We start from the raw sequence: 11,883 nt of genomic DNA on the forward strand, positions 1-11,883 counted from the left end.
TCGATTTTCCATTAGTTTCCAGGTAGCCACCGTGAAGGGCTCCTGCGTGCCAGCCAGCCCTGTGTGGTGACTTCTGTCAGTCCTCTGCAAGCAAAGCCTGCAGCTGCCCTAAGTAACTTAGAGTCATGACTGATTTCTGCTTCCAGCAGAGACTTACCAGCATGTCCACCATGACACAGTAAGAAATACTTGGCAACCCATTGCACAACACACCCGCCGAAACAAGATTACAAAACAACACTATCCTACTTAACAAGCCCTACACTCTGATTTTTTTCTGCTCTATTTAATTTTTTTAGTGCTAGTTGCATCCTCCTTGACTGATTTATAACCCATGGATAGGCTCCAACCCACAGTTTGAAAAATACAGTGGAAAAAAGCCCCTGTGGGAGACAGACAAGCAGGCCTCATAAGCTAAGGAAGTTTGGGTCCCACTTTGCATCTTGGTGAGAACCTGATGTCACAAAGCACAATCCACAATCCTCCAGTGGCACAGAAGCAACTTCTTTGGGGATTCAAGGTGCAGTGGCAGATCCTGCAAAGAAAGTCCCACCTTGAAGCCCCTGGGACAGTGTGAAATAAGCACCAGGTCCCATTTGTCAGTGTTGACTCTGCTCATCTCCATCACTTGGACTGGGGCTGGGTTGTTGTTTCTTTTTTAAGCAGAAATTCAATCAAGGGCCCGCTGAGAATCCAACTCCCTGGAGAGGGACTTGTGTTTGTTTGGTTTTTCTAAAGATTTATTTATTTATACAAGAACCAGGGTGCAGGCCAGATGTGCGGGAGGGTGAGAGGATTCACCAGAGACAGAGCGGGGAACAGAACAGGCAGACCGATGAAATACACTGCTGAGGGGAGCAGCAGGTGCGACAGGAGAGGTCTGCCACACCATGTGAGACCCTTGCCGGCCGACCAGGATTGAACCCGTGCTGCAGAGGCTACGGACAGCTTCACAGCATGGTGCTCAACGGCCTGCGCCACCAGGGGAGGCCCGGGACTTGTATTTGTTAAATATTCAGGTGATTCTGATAGTGCCCATCCACCAATTAGCATTTCAGAACCAATTCACCCGCACTTACTTTACAATAAAGCAGAGACCCAGAGGTAAAACCCCCAAGCCTAGTACTACATCAGCTCTATCACAAGTTTTTAACTCAGATATTTTAAACATTTGGGGGCCGTGTTCCATACAGCACAGGGATGACAAGACATGATGTCTCCCTTTGCTCCAGATCTTATGTGTCTTTGTCATTATGAGTAGACCACAGGTACTTCATACCTGACTTAAAGTTCTATAGGAGAGAAAAGTAACACTACGGAGGGGCTTTCTGGGTCCCCACCCTCCAGGGCATACTCAGGACAACACTGACTGGGAAGGCAGCTCGGAGGGCTGTTCAGAAGGAAAGGGAATGCGCCTACACCAGGCACGTCAGCGGCCCTTTGTTATAAAGCAGTTCTCATCCTGTGCTGACATGAGAACACTGAAGGCAGTAATCCCTGAAGTTATTCCACACCTGTTTCCCACAGCTTTGGAGGCAAAATATCCTTTGGGTGATGCTCTTTATCCTCCACAAGGTCTCACCAGGTCTCAGATGCAAATTGTGAAGCACACTGATCACTCTCAGCCGCGGGCTCCTTTCTTTGAAAAATCTCTAAGTCCTTGGACTCCATCTGCCAGTCGTGGTCTGACTTCCCCTCTAGGGTTCAGCCAAGTTACCCAGTGGAAGGCCAGATAGTAAATCCTTTAGGCTTTACCAGACTGCTCAGCTGTGCCGCTGCAGCATGAAAGGAGTCTTAGATAATATGGAGACACATGGACTAGCTATGTCCCAATAAACTTTTTTTTAATACAAGTGGTTTTTTTAAACTATGGTTCTCGCAGAACCATAGTTTATTGACCCCTGCCCTAGAGCAGGTCCTCAATCAGGGTTCCTCCTGCCTCCAGCCTCATCAGCTTCATGGGAACCTTTAGAAATGTAAATTCTCGGGCCTCCCCTGGTGGCGCAGCAGCCGAGGGCTGGGTTGCGAAGCTGTCCGCAGCCTCTGCAGCCTCTGCAGCGCCGGTTCAATCCCTGCCTGCCGGGCAAGGGTCCCACATGGCGCGCAGACCTCTCCTGCCACCCGCTGCTCCCCTCAGCAGTGTACTTCAGTCCTTCTACCTGTTCTGCTCCCCGCTCTGGCTCTGGTGAATTCTCTCACCCTCCCGCGCTTCTGACTGTACCCAGTGCTGTATAAATAAATATATCTTTAAAAAAAGAAAAAACAAAAAATAAAAAAAAACTTTAAAAAAAAAGAAATGTAAATTCTCAGGGCCCCTCCAGACCGACTGAATCTGACCTCTAGTGGGGGAGGCCAAGCAATCAGGGTTTTAAAAGCCTTCCAGGTCCTGCTCCTGCAAGCTCAAGTTTGAGAACCACTGCTCCTGGACCCCTGCCAAACCTGTCTGCTCGGGTCAGCCATCCCTTCATCCTTCACAAACATCCCTCTGCTTAGTACTTAACCAACCTGCTTGTTTTGCTTCCTGCTTGTTTCATGCCCATATTTTGTCTCCCAGTTAGACTGAACACCCCTGGACGGTTGACTCTGTGCCTTTGACTTGTGTCTCCAGATAAAACATTTAATAAAGGTAGGAAAGGCCTGTCTCTCAGAAAAGATATTTATGCACAAAATCTTCAGCCCACAATTCATTTTTCAAAACTACACACAAAGTGCCTGCTGTGCGCCACAGACTGTTTTCAACCAGCAAGTCCCTACTCTCATGGAACTTACATTCTACCGGGGGGAGGCGTAATAAACACATCCACATCAATACGCACAAAAATGTAAAGCGAGGGGACATGACGGTGATTGCTGGGGTGGGTGGGTTGTAAACAGCGTGATCTGAGAAATCCTGCAAGAGTCCGCTGTGTTTTTTATGACCTAAAAGTAAACATGTAGGATGTTTTATATCATCCTCTTTGTAGGTAGAGCTGCAACGGGACTCACCTCATTTGAGGAGTTGAGATAGAAAGAGCTATGCCGCAGTACCAACAGGGAACGCCCACTTAGCACAATAAGCTTGCACTTACCTCCCTATCAGGGTCCCTGCAGGCAGGGGAGAGCTTCCTTTCCAGAAGGTCTTGGGGGCCCAGGTTCCCCGCCCTCAAGTAGGAGATATCACAGCAGAGAGGTGCAGGAGGCCTGGGAGCTGGACACAGCCTTCACCCCAAGCGACACTCCCTCTGCCTTCCTCCTGCCTTCCTGCCTTCTTTCCATCCTACTATATTGGTCAGAACTAATCACATGACCCCAGTTTCTCTGCCGTGAAGACAGCAAGGAGATGCCAGGTGTTCTTGATCATTTGGTGAGCGCCATTTCTGCCACAACCTCACTATTTTTAGCATGTTGTGTGATTGCAAGATTCCATGTTTAATTGAGGTCAGCTTCCCAGCCATCACCGTAGCCTCGGGAGCCACCTGTGCACAGCTCACAGCCAGTAGCTCCGAGGAGGTTTGCTGCGGCTTATGGAAAGGTGGCCATGCAGCTTCTCCCCCAAGCCGGGATACTGCTAAGCATGGAAGGGGCTATTGTAAATAACACCAGGACACCACACATACAAGTCCACTGTCCAGGCAAACCAGGACCTACGGTCAACTCAGCCACAGGCCTTGATGCGCATACCCTCATCTCAATAGAAACAAGATTGTGTTGGAATGGTTAAACTTCCACGTGCCCCTTGTTCATGGCGTAAAACAGACTCTCCTAAGGAGAAACTCAAGATTTAAATAATAAAAGTGATGCAGGTATTTGATCTCTCTTGGCAGGGTTATGAGGAAATCTCTTGGGATGAATGAAGCAGCTGTCAATTCTATCGGTGTCCTGGTATGATTGGGGACTCGAGTTGGGAGGGTAAAGTGTTTAAAGGCAAAACAATGATTAATGCAAGTGGGGGGGCAGTTTCTTTCTGAGGGGTTACAGGAGTTTCAACCTTGAATGTTCAAAATGCCATCAGTCAAAACAGAGACATAGGCAATGTCACTGACATCTGGAGAGTCTCCAATACACAAACCTGTACATAAAGACTTCTTTTTTTTAATCTTACTTTGACAGATACAAATTTTAAATATTGCATTAGGGACACAGGAGACCTGAGTGATGCTGCATAGCTCTGGAAGAGAAGCCCAGTTTTAAAAATTGGTCATAAGATTCTTATAACAAGGCATATCTTCTTGAGGGGAGAGAGTAGAGGTACAGTTTAAAAAAAAAAAACAAAAACAAAAGTTAAAGTATTGCTAAAAAGAAAAGGCCAGAAAGAAATAATCACAGTCATCACCCAAAAGTTGTGGTGAAGATGTTAGCATTTTATAATCTTTATATACATTCATTTTCTCAGTGTCCCCTTAGTGTAGGTTAGACTCACCACACTTACGGAGGGCTAACTGTGTGCCAACTTCTGCTCAGGCACTTATGAGTACCAACTTGTTTAATCCTTACAAAATATCCCTCAGTATCTGCTCTAATTATCCCTCTTGCCCATGAGGAAACTGAGACACAGAAGGTTTGAAAAACTTGACAAAGGTTGTGTTACCAGAAAGCCCATGCAGGCTGGCCCTGAATATATGCCCTTCCTTTTCGCTGGCCCTGCCCTGCCCCTCCACAAGGACCTCGAGCACCTGCAGAAAGAGCTGTTTTTATCCTTGTTTTGATTTTTCCACTGCAATATAGCAAAGATGTGGAACAGTGCATGGAGCCCAGCAAATTCTCATGAAGTGAAGGAATGAATGAATGAGTTAACAAATGGGTAGCCTCTTGGTGTGACTAGACTAACAGAAGGCAGAAAGGCATCAGAGAAAAACCCAGTCCTCGAAGTTAGGTCACTGGGTTCTTGGCCTGGCGCCTGCTTATCACTTTGTTCTCTGGACTGTGATTTCTTCATCAGTACATTTCAAGATATCCTGTCCTCCCACATCACAGGGCTGTTGTGGGAAGCAAATGATATGATGTATGTGAGATGGCTTTGAAAACACTGTAAAATGCTCTACAAATTATATATATAATTACATGTGTGTGCAATTATATATGTAATCATTGTTGGTAATCATATAATAATATAATAATTGCTACCCAGGACAGGTGGGGACTGCAGAGAAAAACGTTGCTTCATGTTCAAAACCCTAACCTCTACAGGGCCAGATCGTAGAACATGCTCCCACAGTAAAAATGCCCGGCCAGAGAGTGTGGATGAGGTAGCCCGTGGGGGAATAATTCCAAGTTCTTCATCTGTGACCAGTGTCATGGTTTTGTGTATTGTTATTGTTATTTGTAGTAACTCTTAAAGGTGGAGTTTAGATAAGATTCAAAATAATCTCGGCTGTAGAAGACCTTGGGTTCCATAAGAGGCTGACAGGCTGCTGCCTTCACTCTGGTGCTAGTTATCGCCGAGCCTCCTGAAAAGTTACTCCCGAAGGCAACAGAGACAGGACGAGCAGTCCATCTACACGGCTCAGGGGACTCAAACCAGATGGGGGAAGTGTGGGTGGAGAGAGTCAGGGAGAAAAGAAAGAGAAAAGAGAGACACCAGGGGAGGCAGGAAGGGAGGAAGGAGAGAAGGAAAGGATTTTCTGTCATTTTCGTGACTTACTTTATCATCCACATGAAATCTCCAGGTTCCAGGGACCTGCCGATTCGCCTCCCACACTCAGCCTTCCCGCTCAGGACACCCTCTCAGACAGAAGTGTCTCCATGGCGGGTGCTAGAAATTTGTTCCGTTCTAAGGCCGGTATTATTTCTTTTCGAGAAAAGGCTTATTTTTCCCGTTTTTCCTGACTAGCATTAAATGACTGGGGGCAGCCAGAACAGCTGAGAGCAGAACGGCCCATTTCTGGTGACAGGGTGTTGACAGAATGTCAGGGAGCGAGACGCACATGGAACAGGCCCGCCGTACTGCAGGTGTGTCTTTGAGGCAGGAGCAAAGCAGAGAGGGTGGGCCGGGCGCTGCCCACTCTTCCTGGTCTTTCAGGCTCTGAAGGCATCAGAAGCAGATGTCACCTGGACGAGGCCATCAGCATCCTGCACTCTCACCACGATCCGCACCACACACGCATGCATACAGGCACACGCATGTGCACGTACACGCACTGCCGGGGAGAACACAGGTTCTGATTTTCCTCTGTAGGAAGCCAAGTTGCTTGCCAGAGCCCAAAACTTTTGCTAGGACAGCTACGCAACATGGACCTGTATGTTACACACAGATCCACAAAAACGGCTTTTGCTCTTCTTCTGGATGGTTATTTGGGAAAATGAAAGAGGAGAGATGGATGACATTGTCGCATGCTCTGCAGAAGGGGGAGACCTGGACTTTTTCCATAGCAGAACACGTCACTGGTCCCCTGCCTATACATTGGGAGTACGGGCGCCTGGAGATACCTTCTGTTTGACAGCAAATGCCACAAATTGGCAGAATGGGCAGAGTGGCAGAAGGCTTGCCCATGAATTGAAGCCATTCACTGTCAGGAGTCACCAAACCTGTATTACAAGGGCGGTCTCTGCAGTTGGGTCTCCCAGGTTGGCCGGCAGCCCTGAAAGGGACAGGCTGGCTTGGCCCCCAGCGCCTTCCCTCCCGGCGAAACCCATGAGATGTTTCTCCCCATTTTCTAATGTCAGGACTGCCACCTGAGATCATTGTTTGTGTTGGAAAAGGTTCCTGCTGCTTTTCCACCTGGCCCGCCTCCCCAGGGGCTGAGAAGGGAAAAAGTCGCTGATGTAATAACCCAGCCTGGAATCTGGGGGGATGGCAACAGGGCTGGAGGAGGCCTGCGCAGAGCCCCCACTGTGCAGCAATGCCTACGGGGAGGCCTCACCTTCCAGGACCAGCCCTTAAAATAGTTTTGAGTCTTGGTTGTGCGCTTCCTGTTTTTCCCTAGGAAGCCACCCTGGACGATGTCACCTCCGGGTATCGATGCCGCTCAGGCCTTTGGCTCTGTCCTCAGGCCTCCAGCTGTCTGTCTCCCTAAGGCCACGGCTTGGTCCCCAGCATCCCTCCCTCATCCTGCTGTGCACTGTCCTCCTCCCCATCTGGCTGGCCCTCCAGTTCTCCAGACTTCTCCCTGATCTCTTCCTGCTGCTCCAAGGGGCCTGGGCAAATGCAGTTATTGGTCCAGCCATATGCTTTTTATTTTTTTGTTTGGGGAGTGGGTGCAGCGGTGGAGAAGAGCAGTTAGCGCAGCCACCGCGGCCGGTGGGCAGCAGCCTGTGCCCGAGGGGACCAGGAAGCCGCCAGCACACCTCTTGTCCGTCTCCATCAGGAAATAAGACAGTTTTATCAATGGTAGCCCCGGGAGCGCCCCTCCGGTGGCCCGGCTTGTAAGTCAACACAGAGGTAGTGCGGCCCCCACATGCTTGTCCCTTGATAGGGGTCGTCACAGGGGCGGGGGGGGGAGGACACCTTCACGTCCCAGGCAGGAGACGGTGCTCAGGTGACTTGGGAGAAGACTCTTCAGGACCCGGCAAGAGTTGGGGTTCACCTTTAATCCTATACTTCTGGGAAGCAGTCAGCCCCCTCTGCCCAGGAGGGAATGAGTGATGCCGGGCGTGAGGCAGCAGGGCCGGGCGAGGGCCGAGCCCCCAGCAGCGGTGACCTTTGCCCGCCAGAGACACCCCTCCGTCCCTGGCCCCGGAACCTCGGTGGCTGTCGCCAGGCAAATCCTCTGGCACAGCACACGGAGGTACTTCCGGGAATCCGGGAAATTATTTTCCTGCATACTCTGGAGGCTGTTACTTCATTTTAAAATACAATGGGGTAGGAAGATAAATGTTTTATGGGAGAATAACTGGACAAGGGAGCTCTGCCCAGATTCTCCTTCTTGTTGTCTCACTGGGGTTTCAAGGATTAATTCTTCCTCCAGTTCCCCTCTTCTCCTGCCTCCCCTGTCTTCCTCCCCCATTCGCTCTTCTCTCAGCCTCTGTATTAATACAACTCATCAGCACAGCCCCTGCTATGTTGCCAGGTACAAGTGCTTTTCCCATCATTTAGCCCCAAAAACTCTCTGAGGAAGGTTCTGTTTTTCTGCATCACATTCTCCTCTCTTGTTGCCTCTGTCTCTGACATACATCTCACTCACCGCACACACACGTGCACACACGCACCCCACACACACCTTGGGTCCCTCTTTGTTTCTAACACACACTTAAAAATACACACACACTCCACACTTTGGCCCTCTGGCCCTCTGGCATGCTCTCTCTCTCTCTCTCTCTCTCTCTCTCTCTCTCTCTCTCTCACTTACACACACACACACACACACACACACACACCACTTTGGGCCTCTGTCTCTTTCTCACGATCTAGTCCACGGTCGCTAAGAAGCAAACCATCTCCTTGGGGGAGAACAGATTGAAGAACATCATGAGCTTCCCTCTTGCTGAACCATCTGGAAATCAGCTGAGCCACGGCAGGCTGGGGTCGTCCCTGAGGTACCTCGGCGCTGAGACATCCCTCCGCCCACCCCAACTTGATTAAAGCTCGTGGGAAAGGAAACCACTCTTCCCTGTATGTGGGAGCCCTGCTACCTCCACACCAGGCTGCCCAACCTGGCAGCAGCCCAGCCCAAGGCTGGGTCTGGGTGGGGGGCCTGCCCTCGCTTCTGTTCTTGCCTCTGCTCTGATCTTTAAGGTGAGGGAAGAGACAAGAAGACAATGCAGGGAGAAAATAACAGAAGACAATTCCCTTCCTGGCAAAGGCCTTATGGCAGCAGCACTATGGAGAAAGAGGGGACTCCTGGATTCAGACCCTGGCCTGCTACTAACTACATCTGGTCACTTCCCTCTGTTGGTTTCTAATTTTCTCATGGGAATAGAATTATATCACTTTTTATTTTATTTCCTCTTTTCAAACAAAATCCTAGAGCCAATATATAAAAATACATGAAGGGGGGCAGGGACAGGCTTCCCTCTCCTCCCAGGAGCACCCCTTTTCCAATTTGTTCATTTCAAGCATCCTTCTGGAATGTGGACTCTGCCTCCCACAGCATCAGGAGCGGGAATGTCACACACAGCTCCCCGTCCACCAAGAACTTGCAGTGCGGAGGAGGAGGGACCAGTGAACAGACCAGGCGGTATAATTATCAAGGGACCATGTGCAAAGAACAGTCGACCAACTCCAGGGAAAAGTGATCCAAAATTGTTGATCCACTTGTGGACACATATCAAAAAAACTTGAAAGCAGCCACTCAAAGAGATATTTGCACATTTATGTTCTTGACAACACTCTTGACAATAGCCAGCGAGTGGTGGAAACCACCCAATGTCCATTGCAGATGAATAGATATGCAAAGTGTGATACACACATACAATGGAGGATTACTCAGCCTTAAAATGGGTAATTCTAAAAGAGGCAACAAGAAGGATGAATCTTGAGGACATTATGTTACGTGAATTAAGCCAATCACAGAAGGACAAATGCTACATGATCCCACTTATATAATAAGGCTCCTAGAGTAGTCATCTTCATAGTGACGGAAAGTAGAATGTGGGTTGTCAGGAACTGGAGAAGGGTGTGGGGAGTTGCCAGATGGGAAGCATAGTAGAGAGTTTCAGTTCTGTGAGGTGATGAGTTCTCAGGAGGGTGGTGATTGTTGGGTGACGAAGTGAATGTCTATAATGCCACCTGGACATGGCTACAAAGGTAAAACTCATGTATGTATATTTTATGATTAAAAAAAATTATTTTAACGATTGAGTCTGTGTGTCCAAAATGTGACCAAGGTGTGGCATGGGCTGGGGTGGAGAGGGCACACACAGGCAGTGGCTCAGCCCACTGTGACTGAGGTCCGAAGCCTGCTCCATCCATAAGGAGTCTTTGTATTTCTCAAGACCTTAGCATGTTCTCTTCCTTCACCAGATCTTTTCCCTTAGATGCTTCCTTGGCTCAAACCCACTTGGCTCTCTCCTCAAATGCCACCTCCTCAGAGCCCTCACTGACACCATGAACTAAAACGCCACTCTCGTGTATGCACGTGCGTGCACACACACACACACACACACACACACACACGCCGCCTGGTAGGGGCCTTTGCTGGATCCACTGCCTGCACCACATTTACCGCCATTGCTGCATTGGTCCCTTCTATTCATTTATTTCTCTTTTCTCATTCCCCTGCCAGAACATAAGCTCCATCAGGACAGGGACTCTGTGTGTTCCTTGTTCTCTCCCCCGTGCCTGATACATCGTAGGCGCGGGTAGGGATTTTTGGAAGCGTGACAGCTTGCCTATATGACGCGCCAAGGCTCCACTTTGCAGCCCCATCTGGTTCCACCTACCTGGGCCTGTCTCGTTGCCATTTCTCTTTCTCAGGAAGCATGCATGGAGGCCATGTCCAGCTGAAGACGGGCTTCGCGGATTTGATTGAGAATCACAGCTAAGTAATATCTAGTACCATCTTCTACCCTTCTAACTTGGCTTTACAGTTTAAATACCAGGAGTATGACAGATGGTGAATTCGGAGGGGAGAGTCAATTTTAGAGAACAGAGAACTCAGCTTTAAAAATAGAACCATACAGTTTCTGAGGTGGAGAGGACCACAGACTTGGGCTGAGTGTGAAACAGTGAGACAATACCCAACTGCAAATGGACTGCCCGCCCCGGTCCCCTGGACACGCTGGTGCTGTCCTCTTGGCTGAGCTCCAGTAGAACCAGGCCAACAGGAAAAGTTTGGCTGAGGAGGAAAAGGAGCTTCTGGTGGCAGCTTCTCTGGCAGGCCCACAGGTGAACTCTCATCCCCTTCAGTGTGCTGCAGAGCAGCCTATGGTCTCCAAAGCCGATTTTTAGGAATCAGATGTTTCATATTGCTTGTATACAACTCTATGTCTTAAAAGCTTTGATCTACCCTCTTCCTCCAAATTAGACTAAACCTCAAAAAATGATCAACTTCATGGAAGAACTCTATGGAAACCTGAAGTTAGAATGGCAATTTTGCTTGATTTTTCAAGGTAGTGAAGCCAACTCCCAGCAAAGGGGCCATCACTGTGCCATTATTACATTCTCATCCACTCTGCCCGACGACGCCACCGCGGCACGACGCTCCGGGATAGAGAGAATGTGGTCACGAGGCCAGTGCCTCTTAAACTGTGGGTTGCAATCAGCTTAAAGGTCATGAAACCATTTATTGGATCATCATCATAATTTTAACTTGAAATAGAAAGCAATTAAATAGAAAATATAGCCGTGCCTTGCAGGTAGTAAAGGTAAACATTGCTTCAGGCAACTTCTTTGGTCATCTAGAAGTGTGTATGTGTCTACTGCACGGCAGTATGAACTCTGCTTCTTATTGTGACTCCTGGTGAGAACAAACTTGATATTTCACTCCCCTGGTCCCCTGGTCCATTTTCCATTTAGGGCTCAACACTTCTATATCCAGCCCATGCTTAATCATTCCTTAATTCCTGCATTTATTAAAGACCCATAGTGTGGAAGGCACTGTGCTGAGTCCCGGGGAAACAAAGATGAATAGACCACTGTGTTAGGCAGGGTCCTGGCAGGGGCCAGGTGGCACACTCTAATTGGGTAATATGAGGAGCATTAAATAAAAGACCTATTTATCTGCTGTGGGCAGGGCACAGGGAAACCTAAAGAGATAGCTAGTGTAGAACCCAGGCCTGCGAACAGCTGAGCAAGGAGCCAGAGGAATAAATATCTCAGCCTTATCCTCTCTCTCTCCTTTGCATTTCCCACTCGAGCCCAGGATCGCAGTGAGGCCGTCTGTGGGCGAGCAGGGTGAAGAAGGGTGCAGAGCGAATATGAGGCCAGACAGAAGTTGACTGCCAGACCTCTGATCCCCTGGAAGTTACATCTGATAATGGGAGGGCACATGACCCAAAACTACAGAGAGGTGCTATGGGGGAGACAGA

The sequence above is a fragment of the Talpa occidentalis genome, unplaced genomic scaffold, assembly GCF_014898055.3.
Source record: "Talpa occidentalis isolate TD23 unplaced genomic scaffold, MPIMG_talOcc4v2.1 talOcc4.5, whole genome shotgun sequence".
Taxonomy (NCBI): Eukaryota; Metazoa; Chordata; class Mammalia; order Eulipotyphla; family Talpidae; genus Talpa; species Talpa occidentalis.